This window comes from Anolis carolinensis, chromosome 3 (genome assembly GCF_035594765.1).
Source record: "Anolis carolinensis isolate JA03-04 chromosome 3, rAnoCar3.1.pri, whole genome shotgun sequence".
NCBI classification, from domain to species: domain Eukaryota; kingdom Metazoa; phylum Chordata; class Lepidosauria; order Squamata; family Dactyloidae; genus Anolis; species Anolis carolinensis.
Genome location: NC_085843.1, coordinates 193,542,111 through 193,565,744, shown reverse-complemented (window position 1 = coordinate 193,565,744; position 23,634 = coordinate 193,542,111). Strand labels below are relative to the sequence as shown.

The window sequence follows — 23,634 nt, the reverse complement described above, 5'->3', positions numbered from 1 at the left end:
GTCCTTTTTAAAAAGCAGAAAATAAATTGGAAGTCACTTCTGATTTAACTCTTGCTTTATAAATGACACTTCTGGGCCAGAGAGGGGGAAAGAATAATAAAATTATCTCCATATTGGTGGGGGTAAAATTTAGAGTAAAAATTGTTGTTGTTTTTTAAGTGGTAGGATACAGGGGTTTGTACATTCTTTCATGATCTGGTGAGAGATTTGGGCAGCTTCCAGATCTCTGGTAACTGCTTGGACATTCTCTAGATGTTAACATAATTTAAATTGACAACTGGAACATCTATTCATTTTCGAATGATATTCTGAGAAATTCAAAGTCCAAGTATACTACAAATTATAGCAACATCAATATCAAATGCAGTTCTAGCCAGATATTCTCCAAGTAAATGTGCAGCTCTCAATACATGATAAAAGTATTTATAAATCAGTTACAGGACAAAGCTACACAGGCTTTTACAAAAGTGTTCTCAAACTGGGACCAATACTTGCTTGCCTAAAATTACTGCAAGTGAGAAAACAAAATAGGGGGAGAACCTATAAAATTAATTCTGTGATTTCTCCCTGATGCTAATGAATTGTCCACCAAATTTCTTGCAGTTACAGCACTCACATTTTTGGCCAATTTCAGCTCCAGGGAATAGATAATTATTGAAAGAAAATCACAGCATGTTGAAATAATTAATATGGACAATATGCCATATAAGTGGTGCAAAATAGGAATAACATTGATTAAATTTATCTTTTCCCCCAAATTTAGCATACAAAAGAATTATTTCTACAACCCCAAGGCCTGTTCTGGTAAGCTCATATAATTTCTCCATTTGCATTGCTATTACCAGCCAGCAAATCAACAAAAACCTATTGGAGTATAACTGGTAAAACAAATGTTTCCTATCCTACATTTTCTGACAACAGAAACCTTATACCACAGTTTATTAACTTTACTTATTTTGCCAAAGGAAATGGTGGCAAATTTACATACAAGCCAGATGGGATGAGGAGATGCCTGTTCACTGGGCTTTAAAATGACCCTAAAGTTTTCTTATGGTTGGGCAGAGATATTTCCCTGAAACTTTGGTCAAGTTCCAAGCTGTACATTCTTGGATGGATGTGGGTATGCACTGACACACATATCCTCCAGTCACCTGTTAACTTATATATGTGTGCATTTAAAATATTTTTATGCAGAATTGATTTAAATTTTATTGTGAATATCTTTTAACTGATTGTTTTGGAAGCACCCTTGAGTCTCACCCCGGGAGAAAGGTGGCATAAACAGGCAATAAATAATAGTCCTGTGGATTACATAGTTTTCTTTGGCAAGAACTGCTCAGAGGTGGTTTTGCCAGTTCCTTCCTCGGAAATATATCCACCACCTTATTTACATTTTTAATCTTGAGTTCCTTTTTGGTGATCAAGTGACTTTCAAGAGAAAGGAGAACAGAAGGATGCTCAGTTGTGTGTTTCTTCCCACTTCAAAAAACAGAACAAAATCTTAAGTTTGATGTGTTTTTTAGGAAACCTGGTTAATACAAGCTGTATGCTCTTTCTGTTGATTGGAAGTTTTATTTGTTTATAAATATACTATTGGCATGTGCCTGTGATGGCAAACCTAAGTGCTGTCACAGATAGCCAGGTATATAGCCATTAGCCTAGCCTTAACTTAGTAGCAAAATAAAGCAAGTATCATTCTCAGTCAGCTTCCCAAATGAGTGATTTTCTAGAACAGGGGCGCAACTGCAAAGAGGATCCTCTCCTGTATCTTCACATGATCCATAACTGTTTAAGAAACAAGAAATTAAACATATTACAATTGTTTCTTCCTGATTTCCTGCTATATTCCTGCCATGCACGGTTCTGATTTGCTTTATTAGCTTGCCTATGGGTGTACTATTGCTAAATGTCAGACCAATTCAAAATTAAAACTATCACTTTCACAATTTCATTACAGGTATGGGGGTCAAATCCATTTTGCATCAATAAGGTCTGAATTCAGGAACAAGTGGTAAGCTTCTCCCTCTCCTTTCATGCATAATGCCATAGGCTCAGAATTATAGTATAGGTGTAAGACTTGTTATAGAAATTTCATCTTGCAATCAATTTTCTATCCACCTGTGCATCAATCTAGAGCAGTGCTTCTCAAACTGTGTGCTGTGGAGCCCTCAGGGCTCCATAAAGCAGAGTCAGGGACATCACAGGGGCTCCATGGCCCCACTGTTTAGGAAAAATGCTGCCTGTGGAGTCGCGTTACCACCAATACAGCCTACAAAGTCTCTCTGCCATGACCTACAGGGCCTCCCTGGCACCACCAATGGGGTTTCTCCACCGCTGCTTTGACTGTGGTTTTCCTGAAAGGCAGAAGTAGGTTGGACTGAGTGGCCCATGGGGTTGCTCCTATTATTATTCTTATTTCAAAGGCTGGATGGCCATCTGTTGGGGGGTGCATTGACTGTTTTTCTTGCAAGGCAGAAGGTGGTTTGACTGGATGGCCCATAGGATTGCTCCTATTATTATTGTTATTACAAAGGCTGGGTGGCCCCTGGGGTCTTCCACTGAAATACTGTTAGGTTTATGTTGGTTAAAATTGTTCTTCATTAAATGTTGCATTGTTTGTTCATTTGTTCTTTTTTTTGTTTTGTTTTTTGCACTACAAACAAGGTATGTCCAGTGTGCATAGGAATTTCTTTGTTTTTTTCAGTTATTTCACACAAACATTCTCCATTCATCTGCTACTGGCCTGGCCTGCCAAATTTTAAAGTACAATGCGGCTCCTGTATCCAAAAGTTTATTGGGGCTCCACGAGAAACATTTCTTTCAAAAAGGGCTCAATGGCTTTAAAGTTTGATATCTAGAGTGTTCATATCTCATGCTGTGCAAATACCAGTACATCCAATCCTTCTCTAGCAGTTTCTGTGCCTAAGACAACAGATGACAAATATGACCTCCGATTCCCTAGAATGGTTGTTCTCAGAGATTTCGACACATTGACAAAAGTCTTTGGACTGAATATATTTCAAGACTTCTTGGCCAGTGTGATAAACAAAAGCTTTCTAACCATTCATTATTCAAAAGTACAACCTAGAAGCGATCTGAAGTCTAATTCTGGTTTGCATTTCCTGGATTTTTGTCTTGACTATATCATTCAGAGTTTAAACTACTCTTCTAGTACCAGACACTTAGTATTCTGAAGTGGGGGTTTTTTTTTTTACTTCTTTTGTAATAAAAAAGAGGTTCCAGCAGCTTTGGGAGTGTCAGTGATGTTGTGGGTGGGCATACTTTCCTCACCCACATTCCAGGTCCTTTAAATCATCTTTCATATTTGGTTTTGCAACAGAAATGTTCTTGGCTGTCCTGTGAGATGACCTTGGCCAAGAGAAAGATAGGAGCATGGACTTGCTTCCAATAGTCAAATACTTTCATTATCATCAGCAAAAGTATCCTTCCAGTTTGTCTATCTGGATTGGAACTGGAAAGTACTGAATTGCTGTGATTCTGTAAATTTTGGCCAAAGTCCCATTTTTTAAAAAAAAAAATTGCTCAAAAATGTCTAGGGCGTGCACCCCAATGTCCCTTAAACCAATATCAACTCTCAAGAAGTCCTTTTTAAAACAGGAAGGTATTCTGCTCACCTCCTGTTGTAAGTGGGGAGGGGGGGGAGAAAGTGAATGTCATGAAGATGTCTTGTGATTGTGCAGAGCCTAGCTTTGAGCATCCCAAACTAGGTAATCAGGAATTGAACAAGTGGAGAATGACAGTGAGTGTAAGTGTCTAGTACTGTAATATTTCTAGCGATTCAAAATTTATTTTCAATAATATATTATGTACATGCATTGTACATATGCCGGGAATGACTGCTTATACAGTGTTCCCTCACTGATCGCGGGGGTTACGTTCCAGGACCACCCACTATAAGTGACATTCCGTGAAGTAGGGGCACTATATTTATTTCAATATTTACACATATTAATAGTTAGGTGGCCGTTCTCCCCTTTGCAAGCCTTCTTCCTGCACTTACTTCTGGTACCTTTAGTCCAATGGCTTATTAATGGCTGCTCCCACTGAAACTTTATTCCACAGGAAACAAGTCAATTCCCCCTTCCCCAGCTTTCCTTTTGCTGACAGACTTTTAACATGTTAGTATGAGAGCTTGGGGTGTGTATGTGTGTGTATATATAGCTTATACCCTGTTTCCCCTAAAATAAGACATCCCCAGAAAATAAGACCTAGTAGACATTTTGCTGAATTGCTAAATATAAGGCCTCCCCCGAAAGTAAGACCTAGCAAAGTTTTTGTTTGGAAGCATGCCCGCCTAACAGAACAACAGAGCATGCAGGAGCGGTAAATGTACGTACCATAGAGTGTTGTACATGGAAATAATGGTAGTAACAAGAAATTCTTGATAGGATTCACAATTTGTCTGGTTATGCTGGTTTGTGATGACAACTACTGTACAGTATATAATAAATGTTCATTTTTTTGTTCAACAATAAATGTGAATTCTTCTTCATGGAAAAATAAGACACCCCCTGAAAATAAGACCTAGCATATCTTTGGGAGCAAAAAATAATATAAGACACTGTCTTATTTTCGGGGAAACACGGTATGTAATATATATATATATATATATATATATATATATATATATAAAATAAATATATCTTAATTCTGCTACTGCTTCTAAGTAAAAAACAGTTTAACCACTTTGAAAATGTAATGTTTTGTTCTTGAAAAGGGAGCAAAGGAGCATTTCTTCTTTACTTTTTTTGTTCTTGTAATGGTGGCAGAAATATAACTAAGACTGTATTTTCCCCTTTGACATGCCTTCTGTAACAAACCACTTTTTCTTTAGTAGGTTCAATAATAGCAACCACTTTAGTAGGTTCAATAATAGCAACCAATTATTCAACAATAAATGTGAATTCTTCTTCATGGAAAAATAAGACACCCCCTGAAAATAAGACCTAGCATATCTTTGGGAGCAAAAAATAATATAAGACACTGTCTTATTTTCGGGGAAACACGGTATGTAATATATATATATATATATATATATATATATATATATATATATATTATAAATATATCTTAATTCTGCTACTGCTTCTAAGTAAAAAACAGTTTAACCACTTTGAAAATGTAATGTTTTGTTCTTGAAAAGGGAGCAAAGGAGCATTTCTTCTTTACTTTTTTTGTTCTTGTAATGGTGGCAGAAATATAACTAAGACTGTATTTTCCCCTTTGACATGCCTTCTGTAACAAACCACTTTTGCTTTAGTAGGTTCAATAATAGCAACCACTGTGCAACAAATATACTGTATAGAAGCTTAATACAAAACAAATGCTTCCAATTCACATACAGTAGAGTCTCACTTATCCAACACTCGCTTATCCAAAGTTCTGGATTATCCAACGCATTTTTTTAGTCAATGTTTTCAATACATTGTGATATTTTGGTGCTAAATTAGTAAATACAGTAATTACTACATAGCATTACTGCATACTGAACTTCTGTCAAATTTGTTGTATAACATGATGTTTTGGTGCTTAATTTGTAAAATCATAACCTAATTTGATGTTTAATAGGCTTTTCCTTAATGCCTCCTTATTATCCAAAATATTCGCTTATCCAACATTCTGCCGGCCCGTTTATGTTGGATAAGTGACTCTACTGTATATCATCCTCCTCTTGTTTTAGTACTGTAACTGAACTTCTGTCAAATTTGTTGTATAACATGATGTTTTGGTGCTTAATTTGTAAAATCATAACCTAATTTGATGTTTAATAGGCTTTTCCTTAATGCCTCCTTATTATCCAAAATATTCGCTTATCCAACATTCTGCCGGCCCGTATATCATCCTCCTCTTGTTTTAGTACTGTAACTGCAGGCATCCATAATGCTTGGAATGATGCCATTCTTCTTAACCCTTGTCACCATATAATCATGATGGCATTTGTATGCCACTTCTCTGTCCAAGCTACTGAGTGTCATAAAATTAAAGGACATACTATTTAAAACATACCAAAAATATCTTTTAAGAATGTAACAACAATGCAACAGAAAAGAAAATGAAGCCTTGGAAGTCACAATTCCAGAAACTGATATATTTAGGAATTCTTGTTTATGATATTATATTATTTCACTCACATTATCGTTCTTAATAAATGAAGAAACAGATCAAATAAAACAATTATTTAATGCCTATGTAGCATGTTTCTGAAACTAGATAAATGTCAAACTGTGACAACAACTGTATATCATTATTCTTGTCATGAAAACCTTGATTATATTGTCCTCTGCAAAATTAAGCACCTACACACCCTGATGTTTTTGCATCTTCCTCAAGGAAATAAGCCTGCATTTAAAGCAACACCATCAGCTTCCTTCCTTTAGAACAAAAGAAACCCTGTTGTATTTTGCATGAGCAGGAAATGCATGGTAAAATACAGTCTTGCAAGATCCAAACTAACCTAGTAAATTAATGTATTTATATTCATTCAATATTTATTGAATAATTGTGTATCCAACCCCAAATGAACACATTTCTTTAAAAAATGAACAGTAGATGTAGAAGCCAATATCTATTTTTTTCTCAATCAGTCATCTGTACTGCTCAGTGCATCTCAAACTACCTGAAGTGAGAAGTTAGCAATCCCTCACCCCATGCTGGTCCCTTATCTGTGCCCAATGGCTAACACTATGGTATTTTGCTTTTTTCTGAAAGCTAACAAGGGGACAACAGCCAATGGATCATGGTCTGATACTGAACCATGGGCCATCACTTTCAGCAGTATTGAATTAGGTAACTTTGCTAAGAATGGTGACTGTTCTTAAACTTATTCATATTACACAAAACGTAAAGTAACAACACAGAAATGTCTACTCATTAAAATGTTCAAGTTAAGTGTCCATTCATGGAGAACAAAATTTAAAACTGTGTATAGCAACTATAAATTATATCAAATTCATTTCTGCAATTCAGTAACAACAGTCAGTAAACAATTGAGTAATTAACTGCAGACATATAACCATTGCTACATGTTTCCAAGCACAATCCCTGTTGCATACATATTTACAAACTACTACTTGGTTTATTTTCTTGGGTAATTGGATCCTAACAGTCATTTCTGTAAATGGGCAGTTCTCAAAGTGTGTTCTGCAGGGCGCTTGGGACTCCATGAAGAATACCTAGTGGCCATGCAGTATCCTCCTCTGCCTTCTTCCCCCTCTAGGCTTTCCCTCCTCCCCTTCCCCCACCTCCCTCACCAACAAAAGCTTTTTCAACCTGCCTCTTTCACCCCCAAAATCTTTTTCAGGACTGGCCTATCTTTGTGACTACATCTTCCCCTATGAATCTATGCAACCTCTAAGATCTTCTGGGGAGGCCCTTCTCTTGCTTCCTCCCCTTCGCAAGCGCGGTTGGTGGGGATGTGGGAAAGGGCCTTCTCTGTGGTCGCTCCTCAGCTATGGAATTCCCTTCCCAGGGAGATTAGGTTAGCACCTACCCTCTCCATCTTCCGTAAAGAACTAAAAACATGGATGATCTGCTGTGCATTTGATTAGTCAAGTCCTTATAACTGTCCCCATTCCGATTTGTAATTTGCACTGGCACTTTACTGTTGTTCTACACCCCAAGATCATCTTTCCCCACCCTGTTTTGTCCACCCTATACATTTACTTTACTCATGCACTTTATTCATCAGTTTTAAATTTTTAGTGAGTTGTGACTCATGCCTAGCTAGATCTCTCAATGGTTCGTGGACAATTAAGATTGTTTTTATATCTTATGTTTTATAATTTTAAGTTAATTTAAACTTCAGTTTTATTCCTCTGTTTTTAACTATGATGTATGTGTTTTTTAAACTGTATATTTTATGATATTTGATGTTGATTGGGCTTGTCCCCATGTGAGCTGCTCCGAGTCCCTTCGGGGAGAGGGAGGCAGCATACAAAAAAAATAAAGTTATTATTTCCCCACCTCCTTTGCCCCAAAAGTCTTTCCCCCATCCCCTTGCCACCAAAAGCCTTTTCCCCTTGCCATCCAGATCTTTCCCCATTGCCTTGCTTGCTTCCAAAACACTATTTCCATCCCACTGCTCAGGGGGTGCTTTGATTGTGCTTTTCCTGCATGGCAGAAGTGGGCTGGACTGGGTGGCCCCTGAGGTTGTTCCTATTATTATTATTATTATTATTATTATTATTATTATTATTACAAAAGCAGGGTGTGGATATAGGCTACCTGTTGGTGGTGCTTTGATTGTGCTTTTCCTGCATGGCAGAAAGGGGTTGAACTGGATGGCCCCAGAGGTTTCTGCTGTTATTATTATTATTATTATTATTATTATTATTATTATTATTATTATTATTACAAAGGCTGAGTGGCTATCTGTTGAGGGTGCTTTGGCTGCACCTTTTCTGCATGGCAGAAGGGGGTTGGACAGTATGGCCACTGGGGTCTTTCACTGAAATGCTGTTAGATTTATGTTGGTTAAAATTGTTCTTCATTTTAAATATTGTATTGTTCTTTCTTTCCTTTTTTTTCTCTTCACTACAAATGAGATAGGTGCAGTGTGCATAGGAATTTGTTCATTTTTTCCAGTTAGTTCACACAAACACTCCATCCATCTGCCACTGTCCCAGTCCATCTGTCAAATTTTAAAACACAATGCATCAAAAAGTTTTCCCATGCCTGATATGCATTATATATAATATTATCTATAAACATTTATTTAGGCTCCATGAGAAACTTTTGCTTAAAAAAGGTCTCCACGGCTGAAAAAGTTTGAGAACCCCTGCTGTACACAACCAGAATTCATAGCTACAGATGCTACAGAATGACTTTCTGCACAAGAATGGGCTGAGTAAAAGTCCTTTGTTAACCAAGTGAAAGGTAATATGATTTTGAGACTAAACAGAGACAAGTTATGCAATTGCACCAATAACTTAAAACATACAGTTTCCATGCTGAAATGTAAATAAGTAGTCCTTAGTATTTTGTCAAAGTAGCAAATTCCATGTGGATTCTAATGTCACACACTAGAACAGAATGACAGCCACATAATATTGCTACAGTCAGCAAGGATAATTATTATTGTCAGGACAACTGTGCAGTACTAAAGCACAGCAGTGGGAACTCACTATTATTAATTGGTCCAAACTAATTATCTGCAGTTGACATGATCTTATATTTTGTCCTATTTTAGATATAGCAAATGCAGAACAATTATGTGCAAACAAATACAGTAGAGTCTCACTTATCCGAGCTAAACGGGCCAGCAGAAGCTTGGATAAGCAAATATCTTGGATAATAAGGAGGGATTAAGGAAAAGCCTATTAAACATCAAATTAGGTTATGATTTTACAAATGAAGCACCAAAACATCATGTTATACAACAAATTTGACAGAAAAAGTAGTTCAATACGCAGTAATGTTATGTTGTAATTACTGTATTTACGAATTTAGCACCAAAATATCACAATATATTGAAAACATTGATTACAAAAATGACTTGGATAATCCAGAGGCTTGGATAAGTGAGACTCTACTGTAGTTGAAAGGGAATACCTCGAAACACATTTGTCATATTTGCCTATAAGAGTGCCTGAATGTATGAATATCAATTAAGTTCAATTATATCTACACTAACTTTAGAACAAAGTTTAAGAGTGAGAGTGCTAAGATGCCAAACTTAAGACGGTTGTACTTTGGACGTATCACAAGAAGACATGGCTCATCAGAAAAGACAACAATGCTTGGTAAGGTAAAAGGCAATAGGAAGACCACATTTCAAATGGATAGACTCAAACAAGGAAACCACAGCCCTATTCTGGAAGGCTTGAGCAGAGCTGTTGATAATAGGGTTAACAGGGAAGCTCTCATTCACAAGGTCATCATAACTCAAAGTTGAATTGAGGGCAGCTAACAAGAATGAAAAATAGAAGTACAAATGAAGGAAATCGTCTTCAGCATTATAAGACATAACCCATCAAAACTCCAGATATTCTGAATTAGTTCTTCTGTCACACTCACCACTGAATTGCCTAGAATCGGCCAGAAGGATTGACATCTTCAATAGCAATCTGATTTATCTGCCTGCTATTGTATGAAGGAGATCTAGGCCCTGCCCTATACCTGTGAATTGTATCAATGACTATCAAAATACCACAAACGGAAATCAGTTTAAAATGCATGTAACTGATTTTAAAAAGGTGCATTACATTTAGTACCTCACTATATCAGTTCAAATTCTATTTAATAACTGGTTGGTTCTGCATATTAAATTGTATTCATAAGCATACAAAAAGAACCTGACCAAGATTTAAAATCTGATCTGCAGCATGCTGTTAATACAATTAGATAGACAATGATTTGTCACATAATTCATATAATAAAATTATCGAGTGTTCATAATAACACTTATAATGCTTTAACCTGTGCTTTTTATGTAAAAATGCTTATTGAGTATAGAAGTCACCTTAAAATATGTTAAAATAATTTTCTTAGCTTTTATTAAACTCTGCTTCTGCTGTTAATTTCCCAGCACCCAACTTGAGGTCTTTGTAGGATCAGACTATAATGGCATAATTCTAAAGAGCAAGATTTGCATAAGAATTAATTTCGGAGCTATGAGTTTCCCAGCACATCAAGAAGACAGAGTAATTTGCATATTTTCCTAAAAAAATCTTAACAAGAAAACTTTTTCATATAACATAATCTAAAAAAGAACTTTTCAGAGCTCCATATAAATCATATAGATAAGGAGTTTTTGTACATTTTAAAATTATTAATGAATCTAGCAAGCCCAATATTAGAAGAGTTTTGAAGTAGTCATAAAAGAAACATTATACTGGATTCCAGTTTTAATTTGAACACGTCTCACATCTTTTAACAGTTGCTTCAGGATCTCAATTTGTATTAGCACAAGCACGAATGCACAATTTATAAAAAGTCACTGGAGACATTTGCAAGTCATTTGTGCCCCCACCCAACTTTTACACAAGCACTGCATGCAACCACAGCACAAATCACTCTATGATTCAAGGCAGATAAGATCGGAGTCTAAACGTCACAGTCAGAACACTGAAGTAACCAAAATTACTCGGTAACAAGATCAGCCCCTGACCGCTGGGGATGTTGCATAGTCTAAAACACTTACCAGGTTAATTATACCATAATCTGCAGCATTTTCCTCAGGGCAAAAACTAATATTGAAAAGTCAAGTGAAAAAGTAGGTGGACATTTAAGAGAAGATGCTGCAAGATGCAGAGCTAAGCAAAAACAGAGAAAAGCCTTTCATGACAATCCTCATTAAACTGGTAATATCCAACACTCTTATTAAACCAGTCCTTTATCTCTTCCACCTCCTGCTCATCTCCTAGCTTGCTTTCTTTAAACTCAGCACTAGCACATCTAACACAACATACAGCATATCTTGTGTCTATCCTGGAATGAATTCACTTCCCTCTATCCACTCTTGCTAAACTGTTAGTGCTTCTGAGAAATCTCAACTACTCTAACAAATATCTCCCCTTTCCATTTCCCAAAAACGAAAGAAGAGCCCTGCTGGAGCACACAAAGATCCATATAATACACACACTAGCTGGATTGCTGTGAGTCTTTTGGGCTATATGGCCACGTTCCAGAAGTTTTCTCCCCTGATGTTTCGCCTACATCTGTGGCAGGCAAACTCAGAGGTTGTGAGAAAACTTCTGGAACGTGGCCATACAGCCCGAAAGACTCACAGCAACCCAGTGATTCCAGCCATAAAAGCCTTCTGGCAATACACCCAATAGCTGACAAAATGTTGTCAAGGAGGAAAATAAATAACCCTGTGCTGCTTTTCTCCAGCAACTCATTACAAAACTATGATTCCACTTTAACTACACTGATTTTGTCCTATGAAATTCTAGGTTTTGTAGTTTTGTCTGAGGCACTCTGGCTAAAGATTATAAAAATTCCTAAAATGCTTATCTCACAATTTCTCAGGAAGGAACAATGACAATTAAAGTGGAATTATAGTGCCAGTGGTTCCCTGCTTCCATAACAAAACACTGAAAGACTAGAGCTTGAAAAGTTACTCTTTGAACTTTTAATTTCTAGAATTCTGCCCCCAGCAAATGTTGTTCAGGGACAATTCTGCTTGCGGATTATGGGAGTTGTCATCCAAAGGAAGGTAACTATCCCAAGCTCTGTAACAGTACCAGCCTCCAAAAGTTCCTCTTGGAAGTCTTCTTAGGCCTCTTCTACACTGCCAGTGAATCCAGATTACCAAGGCAGATAATCCACATTATCTGCTTTGAACTGGATTATCTGAGTCTACACTGCCATATAATCCAGTTGAGAACAGACAATGTGGATTTTATATGGCAGTGTAGAGGGGACCCTAAACTAGCAACCATAATTACCATATCTCATATCACAGCAAGGGCTGACTTCCAAGAAGCAAGGCATGAAAGTAACAGCAGCAGCCCTGACCTTTAATTTGTGCCTCCTCCAGAAGCACCATTACCAGCCACCATGGAAAGGTCACAAGTGTAGAGCATCCTTTATCCTAAATGCTAAGAACCAGAAGTGTTTTGAATTTGGGATTTTTCCCCCGATTTTGCAATATTTCTATATATTTAATCTTGGAGATAAGAACATGAAATACAATGGGACATTGGTAACCACTAGGATTTAGTTCCACAAAGCCCCGTGTATACCAAAACTCATGGATGCTCAAATCCTCCTATATACAATGGTGTTAGTAAAATACTCCTATATACAATGGTGTAGTAAAATAACGGCGCTCCATGCAGTCATGCTGGCAACATGACCTTGGAGGTGTCTACTGACAACGCCGCTCTTCAGCTTAGAAATGGAGATGAGCACCAACCCCCAAAGTCAGACATGACTGGACTTAACGTCAGGGGAAACCTTTACCTTTACCTTACTGTCCTTTATACAAAACTTAAAATACTGTCCTTTATACAAAACTCCAAAACCAAGCTTTGCTTTTTGGAATTCTTTTTAAAAAATTCAAACCATGGATGGTTGAATCTGTGGATACAGAATTTGTAGATAAATAAGGCTGAGTGGACACATTAGGTTTCATATCCAGCTCATACTCATAGCCTGAAGACAATTTATACAGAATATTTTAATGTTTTTAAAAATAATTTTGTGTATGAAACCAAGTGTGTGTTCACTGAAGCATTTGAAAAGTGTCATGATTTCAGCCACTCATGTGAACAATTTTGGATCATTTCAGATTTCCTGATAAGGCACACAATATGTAATTCTACAGTAATTGAGAGACTCCTTCCGCTGCATACGTTTTCGTAGAACTTAGATTCTTTCACATACCAATGTAAGTTGAGCATCCAAAATATTCCAAAATTCTCTCTCTCTCACTCACACACACGCACAATAAAATCCAAAACTCTTCTGGTCTCAAGCATTTTGGAGAAGGGATATACAACCTGTATTCAAACTAACCCATCTACAAGTGCATGTACACTAAAGAATTACAGTAATAGTTTAACCCCACTTTAGCTTCCATGGCTCAATATAATGGAATCATGAAAGCTACAATTTTACAAGGTCTTTAACATTCTATGTCAAAAGGTACTGGTGCCTAATCAAACTACACACTCCCAGAATTCCAAAGCGTTGAACCATGGTAGTTCAAGTGGTGCCAAATTGCATTAATTCAATGGTGTGGATGTATCCTTAGTTTGAATAAGCTTAAGATGTGAGCTGCACGTAGGTCTGCCTCTGGCAGCAACTGAAAATAGAGTAATTACAGGGTGCATTAATTAATTCAGTTTGACACCATTTTAATTGCCATGGCTCTATGCTGTAGAATCAAGAGAACTGCAGTTTTACAAGGTCTTCAGTCTTCTCTGCTGGTGCCTCACCAAATTACAACTCCCAGGATCCCACAGCATTGAGCCATGGCAGTTGAAGTGGTATCTAATGGCATTCATTCCACAGTGCAGATGCACTCTAAGTCTTGAAAGCGTTGAGGCGTTCCTTCGTTGCCTTCTTCCCCAAGGCTATCATGCATACATTTCCCTACACCCACCCATACAGAACATATACCACATAGTTAAAGTAGTGTCAAACTATGTTAATTCCATAGTGCAGATGCACCCAAAGTCTTCAAAAGCTTCCATGTGCTCCTTCATTGCCATCTCCCCCCAGGAGAGTGTGCATACATTTCCCTACAATCCCAACAAACACATCTGCGCACAATTCAGTTCAGGTAATGTCAAAATTCATTCATTCCAAGGTGTGGATGCAACCTGAATCTTTGAAAGCTTTCAGGATATCCTTCATTACAGTCTTCCCCCAGGAGAGCGTGCATACACTTCCCTGCACAACACACCCACACACAATACAGCTCAGGTAGTGTCAAAATGCATTCATTCCAATGTGGGTGCAACCTGAATCTTTGAAAGCTTTCAGGAGATCCTTTATCATTTTCTTCCCAAGCCTCACACACTTCCCTTACACAACACACACAATGCAGTTAAAGCAGTGTCAAACTGCATTTATTCCACAATGTAGAGGCTCCCCAGAATCTTTGAAAGCTTTCAAGTGTTCCTTCATTGCCTTCTTTCCCAGGAGAGCATGCATACACTTCCCCACACACAATACAGTGAAGATAAACCCACAGTGTAGAGCAGGCATGGGCAAACTTGGACCCTCCAGGTGCTTTGGACTTCAACTCCTACTGCCTATTAGAATTGTGGGAGTTGAAGTCCAAAACCTCTGGAGGGCCCAAGTTTGCCCATGCCTGGTCTAGAGGCACTCAGATTTTTTGGCCCCTTCCACACAGCTGAATAAAATCCACATTGAATTGGATTATATGACAGTGTGGACTCAGATAATCCTATTCAAAGCAGGTATTGTGGATTATCTGCCTTGATATTCTGGGTTATATGACTGTGGAAGGGCCTTAGGTGTCCCTTCATGCCATATCCCCAAATAATAACCCTCACTCACTTCCCTACACACACACACAATCTAGTTAAGGTGATGTCAAACTGCATTAATTCCACACTGTAGAGGCAGCCAGAGCCTTTGAAGGCTTTTAAATATCCCTTACATTGTCTTCTCCCCAAACAATATGCACTTCCCTACACACAATATAGGTTAAGGTGATGTGCAACTGCATCAATACTACAAGATATCCAAACAGCTTTTAGGTGCCTCTTCATGCCTTCTCCCCAAACAACCACCCTTATGCTCTTCCTTACACAGACAATCTAGTTAAAGTGATGTCAAACTGCATTAATTCCACCATGTAGAGGCACACAGAGCCATTGAAAGCTTTTAGATGTCCCCTTCATGCCTTCTCCCCAAACAATAACCCTCACGCACTTCCCTACACAATATATAGTTAAGGTGATATCCAGTGCATTAATTCCACAGTGTAGAGCAAGCATGGGCCTTCCAAGTGTTTTAGACTTCAACTCCCACAATTCCTAACAGCTACTGGAGGGCTGAAATCTGCCCATGCCTGGTGTAGAAGCACCCCAAATCTTTGAAAGCTTTTGTGTGTTCCTTCATTGCCTTCTTTTCCCATATACTGCACTTCCCTACACACAATATATAGTTAAGGCGATGTCCAATAGCATTAATCCCACATTGTAGAGGCATCCAGGACCTTTGACAGCTTTTAGATGTCGCCTTCATGCCTTCTCCCCAAACAATAACCCTCATGCACTTCCCTACACACAATATATAGTCAAGGTGATGTCCAACTGCATTAAAGCCACAATGCAGAGGCATTCAGAACCTTTGGACACTTTTAGATGTACTGTTCATGCCTTCTTCCCAAAGAATAACCCTCACGCACTTTCGTACATGCAATACATAGTTAAGGTGATATCCAACTTTATTAATTCCACAGTGTTGAGCAGGCATGGGCAAACTTGGGCCCTCCAGGTGTCTTGGTCTTCAACTCCCACAAGTCCAAAACACCTGGAGGCCCCAAGTTTGCCCATGCCTGGTATAGAGGCACCCAGAGCCTTTGAAAACTTTTAGGTGTCTCTTCATGCCTTCTCCACAAAAAATACCCTCATACAATATATTGTCGAAGGCTCCTCCAAACAAAGGATTCCCCCAGGAAGGAAGCAGCCAGGCTTTGAAGCTGCAAGGCCATCCAAAGCTAATCAAGGTGGCCAACTGCGCCATTCACACTTGCATCAAACGGACAAGAGTTCTTTCTCCCACAGATATCTTGCCTAGTTTCCAACAGACCTCACAACCTCTGAGAATGCCTGCCCCAGATGTGGGAGAAACGTCAGGAGAGAATGCTTCTGGAACATGGCCATACAGCCTAGAAAACTCACAGCAACCCAAACCTTACAACCTCTGAGGATGCCTGTCATAGATGTGGGCGAAACGTCAGGACAGAATGCTTCTGGAACATGGCCATACAGCCCGGAAAACTCACAGCAACCCAACCCTACACATATAGTTAAGGTGATGTCAAACTGCATCAATTCTACAGTGCAGAGGCATCCAGCGCCTTTGGAAGCTTTGAGGTGCCCCTTCATGCCTTCTCCCCAAACAATAACCCTCTTGCACTTCCCCACACACGCCTCCTTCCTTGCCCTTCCCTCCTTCCCTCCCTCACGACCCCTCCTCAGGCTTCCAAAGCCCTCGCGCTTCTTGAGGCCTCCCGCGCGCGCCCTTACCTTTCCCCCTCCCTCGCCTCAGCCCCTCTGAGGCGAATATGAGGTCTCCCCTCGGCCCTGCTTCTCTCCCTCCGCCCCTCCGGTACTCACTCACTCAAACCCCGGGAAATTCCTGCCAGGAAACCGGCCCTGCCGCCCCTGCGTTCCTTCCCCCTCCGAGCTTTCCCTTCCTTTCCTCCGCACAGCAGAAACTTTATTGCCTCGGCCAAGCCTACAGACAGGAACTGCCTCTCCCGATCACGGCGCATGCGTCAAGCTCCGTCGCGCCAAAGAACGACGTCTCCCAAAGAGGCAATGCGGCAGAAGGGAGGCTGAGAGAGCCGGCTCCTTTGCCCCAAAGCATCACGGGACTTGTAGTCTTGGGGCGCTTGATGCCTTTTGGAGAGTGTTGCATGCCGGGGTATGTATTCAGAAAAAGAGGCTTCACGTTTTAACCTGTCAGAGGTGGTTCTGCAGAGCAAAGTGGAGGATGCTGCGAGTGGGTTTATAAAAAGAGAAGGCCATTCCACACAACCATATAACCCAGAATATCAAAGCAGAGAACTGGATTATCTGAGTCCACACTGCTTTATAACCCAGAATAGCAAGGCAGAGAACTGGATTATCTGAATCCATACTGCCATATAACACAGAATATCAAAACAGAAAATACCCAATATCTGCCTTGAACTGGTTTATCTGAGTCTACACTGCCATATAATCCAAAATATCAAGGCAGAGAACTGGATTATCTGAATTCATACTGCCATATAACACAGAATATCAAAACAGAAAATACCCAATATCTGCCTTGAACTGGTTTATCTGAGTCTACACTGCCATATAACCCAAAATATCAAGGCAGAGAACTGGATTATCTGAATTCATACTGCCATATAACACAGAATATCAAAACAGAAAATACCCAATATCTGCCTTGAACTGGTTTATCTGCGTCTACACTGCCATATAACCCAGAATATCAAGGCAGAGAACTGGATTATCTGAATTCATACTGCCATATAACACAGAATATCAAAACAGAAAATACCCAATATCTGCCTTGAACTGGTTTATCTGAGTCTACACTGCCATATAACCCTGAATATCAAGGCAGAGAATGCCCAATATCAGCTTTGAGCTGGATTATGTGAGTCCACACAGCCATATAATCCAGAATATCAAGGCAGAGAATCCCCATTATCTGTTTTGAGCTGGGTTGTTTAGTGCACACTGCCATATAATCCAGAATATTGCGGCAGAGAATCCCCATTATCTGTTTTGAGCTGGGTTGTTTAGTCCACACTGCCATATAATCCAGTTCAATGTGGATTTTATATAGGTGTGTAGAAGGGGCCTTAGTTTCATTAGCTGGCCTTTTCCTTTCTGCATACTGACATATAATCCAGACCTATCAAAGCAGAGAATCCACATGATCAGTTCTGAACTGGATTATCTGAGTTTACACTGCCATATAATCCAGTTCGAAGCTGATAATCTGGATTTTATATGGCAGTGTAGAAGGGGTCTGAATGCCCCGCCCAAAAAAGGGAGAACTACATATTATTTATTATTTATGTTATATTATATTTGTGAATATTTACATTTATTCATTTAACATTATTATTATTATTGTATTAATATAATAATTTATTTATTTATACCCCACTTTATTTCCCCAAAGGGGACTCAAAGAGGCTTGACATTAAAGCATTAGCATACAATTTAAAGTATACAAACATATTAGTGCTGTTTACGTTTAGTTCTGTTTTAATGTTTATACAAACATATAAACATTAAAACAGAACTAAACAAACAGCACTAAAAAATTCAGTTTAAATTCATCAAAACATATTCAAAGTTGAAAACCACAGCACACTCCTGACTAGATCTTAAACACAATTTTTTAAAAATTATTTTATTTTATTCTAATATTTCATTCTATATGTGAAACGCTGCATACTGAATGCCCCCCAAAAGATGGAAACTGCATGTTTTTTTTATTTTTTGTACATATATTTTAATTTTATTAATTTTATTTTTATATTTTTATATATTTTTAGCGTGTGACATGAGGGGAAAAAAGCTCTGCTTAGTGAATGCCACCCCCAAGTGATAACTTCATATTTTTATTTCTGTATTTATTTTATTTCTATTTAATTTTTTCGAATATGATACATTAAAGAAGGTCAGCATACTGAATGCCTCACCCTCCAAAAAAGTGGGAAAACTGGATAATTTTTTGCCTTTCATTTATATTATTATTGTTATGTTTATTTTCATGTATTTATTTATTTAACACAATTCAGCAGACTCTCAGGCCCCTTCTACACTGCCACATAATCCAGATTAGATAATATCGATTTTATATGGCAGTGTAGAAGGGAACTCAGTTAACTGGAATTTAAGCAATTGGAACTCTCAAGCAACTGGCAACAAGATTAAAGAAATACTTTCAATTAAAATTAAAATTAAAGCAATTTTATAATACAGTAAAATTAGTTTCTACAATACAGTAAAATTGTGTTATAGGAAGTTTGTCTTAATTTGCTTTTGATTACTGTATTTAGATATTGATATCAGCTCAATACCAAGTTTATGGTATGGTATAGTATGGGTTAGTTATAGCATGATTCAGACCTATTTTTAATACTAACTCTCAGGGCCCTTCCAAAGAACTATATAATCCAGAATATCAAGGCAGAAAATCCCACAATATCTGCTTTGAACTAGGTTATTTGAGTCCATACTGCCATATAATCAAGTTCAATGTGGATTTTATACATCTGTGTGGAAAGGGCCCACATTGACAGAGCACCTACCAAACCCCATGGGTGCCGATTAACTGAGAGCCTACCATATTATTAATTGAATGTCAAATACACTATTGGGGCTTCATCCCATGCAATAAGTAAAGTGTTGGAGATTGCTGTTTTTTTCCCTTAAGCTTTGCAACACCCGGTTGGAAATTAAACAAATTATTTTCCTACCGCCATCACGTGTTTTCCTTCATTCAGCTTTCATTTCAGATTATCCTTTTGCCCTTCCCATTACACGGGAGACAGTCTCCTCCCACGGTCTCCTCCCCCGTTTCCTTTTACTTGAAAAAATTCTCTGTGTTTGTTATCGTGGAAGTACTTTTTAACGCAAGATCATTAAACGGGATTTCTTCTATTCTTTATTATTCTATTATACAATTTGTAAGTACAGCAATCACTTAATTCAAAAGGTAACTCAGTTGAATTTGTATTGTTACAAAAGATATAAATTATCATTGCTTCCTCCTCGGTTCTAAAGATTATGGTGGAAGAAAGTATTCTATACTGCCTATCTCAACTCATCCCTCCAGAACATCATCATCATTATCTTTACAAGCAGACAATGGGGAATTCCCATCACACGTTAAATTTCACATTTTTACTCGACATTATACGGGGAATTGATTACCTAGGGGAAAAATACACTTTAGAAATGGTGAAATACCTGGAACCAACAGTATGAGCTTGAAGCATGTGATGGGCTCCATAGGTAGCCGTTTCTTAAAAGTGTAAAATCGCTGATTTTATTGCGTGTGATGAAGTCCTCTGTAGGAAAGTTGGAAGTCGACTTTTAATTAATTAATTTTCTATTTCCTGTAATCTCATTTTATTTTGTAAGCATTATTTTAAGTTATTGTTTGTAGTTTACTAGGAGTGCATAGTGTGACGTCTTTTTGAATTCCATATCATCATCATAGGCTATCCCACGTGGCTGAGTTTGATTGCCTTCCAAGTGTGTGGTCTTGATGGTGGGCCCATAGGTGACTGTAGAGACCTATAGTTAATCCACATGTTCTTTCGAAGTGAGGACATCAATTTCCAGGTGGAAGGCAGTCCCAACAAGGGTTGGTTTGATGCAACTTTCTCTTGACACATTTCTCCCTTTCGCTCTTCATTCGTATCTCTTCAAATTCCACAACACTGTTGGTAACAGCTGACTTCCAGTTGGAATGTTCAAGGGCCAGGGTATTCCATCATTTTCCTAATTATATGTAGATTTTAGTAAATAAAATACTGATACTTCTATTGAATATCATTGGGTCTCTGACTGGTTTTAAGCGGGAAATTTTAGGAAAAAATATGAAGAAAAATGCTTAAGATAAAATCTCCCTCCCTATAGAGCCGATAGTGTTGCTGTAGGCAAACATCACACTACACATTGCTACTGTAATTCAATTCAACTTTTAAAAGTAATACATAGATAACATCTCTTAAAATATATATACATTTTTGCACTTCTATCTATAGAAGAGCTTTCCAAGCATTTCATGTTGGTGGCACACTTTTACCACAAAAAAACCTGGGAAAACATTGACTCCAGTATAAGCCGCAGGTGGTAAATTTCAGAAATAAAAATAGATACCAATAAAATTACATTAATTGAGGCCTCAGTAGTTTAAATGTTTTTGAATCTTTACATCAAACTGTAATTTAAGATATGACTGTTCAACTCTGATTAAATCATTATTTTCATCTTCTTCAATGTAAATGTGCATATGTATCCTTTTAATAAGAGTGAAATAATAAATGTAATAATAATAACAAATGCAGTAAAATAATGAATGTAATACTAGAGTAAAATAAGAAATGTATTAATAATAATAAAAATAGAGTAAAATAAATGTAAAAGTAACAATAATAGAGTAAAATAATGAATGTAATAATAGAGTAAAATAATAAATGTAACAATACCAATAATAATAGAGAAAAATAATAAATATACCATATATACTTGAGTATAAGCTGACCTGAATGTAAGCCCACCAGGACCCTCCCCTGAGTATAAGCCGAGGAGGGGTTTTTTCAGTCCCAAAAAAAGGCTGAAAAACTAGGCTTATACTCGAGTTATATACAGTAGTTTAACTCCACTCTAATTGCCATGGCTCAAGACTAAGTTAATAATGGACATTGTAGTTTTACAAGGCCCTTAATAAAGAAAACGGCACATCTGCCAGACTGCTAGCACCTCATCAAGCTACAAATCTCAGGAAGCTGTAGCATTGAACAATGGCAGTTAAAGTGGTGACAAACTGCATTAATAATCTAGTGTAGATGCACCCCAGGTAACAAGCAGTGCCTGCTGAAATTTTGTCTTCTGCACAACCATTAAAGATGTAAGAGCTGTTTTCAGTATTCTCCCTGGTAAGCCCAAGTGAGATGTAAAAACAAGAGTTAACACAAAGAGGGATATCTTTGCTATAACTATTTATTTATTAGATCTTTACTGCTATTTTAAAGGCCATTAAGCAGTCCTGTCCAGGTAGCATAGTTAGAAAAATATAATCATAACAAAACGGGGGAACAAAAATACACACAGCCTTGGTTACAACTATTTATAGGATTGTGGGATAATTTAAATTCCACCTTTTTCATTCATTTCTTTTGCATAATAGTGCCAGCCAGTTCCCAGTCTTTAAGGATTTATGAGGTTGAGGCTTTGGTTTTTTGATATTTTTTTTTAGAATATTGAGATTCATCAGTTGGACCTGAAGCGAAATGAAAGCACTCAGAAATTAACTAATAGTCCAGGAATGTTAGCACTGAATGGAGCTTTGACCAAGCTGTTTGGTTTCTAATTTAAAATGTCTGATTGTTTTAATAGTAATATGTTCATGTTTTTATTTTTATTTTTTGATTTTGGGAATGCTTTATATTTCTATGTTGGTAATTGAATGTTTTACCTATGCTGGAAACCGCCCTGAGTCCTTTCAGGGAGATAGAGTGGTATACAAATAAATTGTTGTTGTCGTTGTTGTTGTTATTGTTATTGTTATTATTCTATTCATTGGAATAAGGTAGGAAAAGAGAATCAAACTGGGACAGAAATTCTTGTCATTCAGAAATCACTTAGATTAAACAATGTAGTTAAACAGATGGGGTCACATGCCTAATCTGACAATCAGATGGTTATATATTTAGGGAGCAGTTGATCGTTTTGTGTATGTGTCTTCAAGTTAACTTTCAGCTTATGGCAACCCTATGACTTTTATAGGTTTTTTTTAGGTAAGGAATATTCAGAGGCGGTTTTATCAATTTTGAAATATAGCCTACAGCACCGGATATTCTTTGGTGGTCTCTTATACAAGTACTAAGTATATCTGACTCTACTTATCTTTCAAGATCTGATGAAATCTAGTGGCTTAAAGGCATTTAGGCCCATAACTATCATTACTAAGGAGTAATTAATGGGGAACATAAAGGAGGGCTTTTTAGTACTCTAGAGACCAATGAGGTTTATAGGAGAGAACGAACAAAGTAGGTTGCAGAATGGTCATCATATATCAAAAAGTATTACAGTGTATAAAATAGTGATACATTTGTACTGTTCATCCAGAGACTCGTATTTTATAAGGGTTTATGAATTATATAGAATGGAACTCAAATACTTATTTTGATTGGAATAATTACAAGTAAGCACATTTAAGGCTAGATCCAGCAGGCTTTATACCATGCTGCTATGTAGCCAATATGAAATGAAAGTTTACACTCAAAACTAAATTCTAAACTACTGCATAATATCCTTGTGACATGAATAGTGATCAGACAAAGAGTGCATCTACACTACAATTAATGCAGTTTGACACCACTTTAACTGCCATGGCTCAATGTTACGGAATTATGGGAAGCATAGTTTTGTTGCTGAACACAGCACCCCCTCACTTTGATGATTTATAGTGTGCTAAGGACACCAGAATAAAACAAAATGGTTTTCTTTCCCTTCTCCACTGAACTTTCATTACTCCAGCAAAGAGCGAGACCAGTAGTTTGACCAGAAACCACAACTCTCCCTTAAAGTTGATTTTTAATTTTTATATTCTTTTTATTAAAGGTTCAGAAATATATGTTGATACATATCAGCACACATGCAGACCAGATCTGTAACAGAAATCTCATACAAAGAATCCATACTTTCCAAACCCTTT

The 23,634-nt window shown here is 37.6% G+C and overlaps 1 protein-coding gene and 1 long non-coding RNA gene across 7 annotated transcripts in view; one reads left to right on the top strand and one right to left on the bottom strand.

The window, feature by feature from the left end:
* plekha1 (pleckstrin homology domain containing A1) overlaps positions 1 to 16,932 on the bottom strand; it is a 46,236-nt gene extending 29,304 nt beyond the window's left edge. For 3 of the 6 annotated variants that reach the window (XM_062976032.1, XM_062976028.1, XM_003218618.4), the window contains exon 1: positions 16,785 to 16,931. The gene's annotated coding sequence lies outside the window, so the exon portion shown is untranslated. Of the gene's footprint in view, positions 1 to 16,784 lie in introns of all 6 variants that reach the window. The other 3 variants (XM_062976031.1, XM_062976030.1, XM_062976029.1) reach the window with 3 other exon arrangements.
* Positions 16,933 to 16,960: 28 nt separating this feature from the next.
* The window catches only part of LOC134297714 (uncharacterized), a 123,494-nt gene continuing 116,820 nt past the window's right edge, over positions 16,961 to 23,634 (top strand). Inside the window, exon 1 of the long non-coding RNA XR_010004566.1 lies at positions 16,961 to 17,094. This is a non-coding gene — a long non-coding RNA (uncharacterized LOC134297714). The remainder of the gene's footprint in view (positions 17,095 to 23,634) is intronic.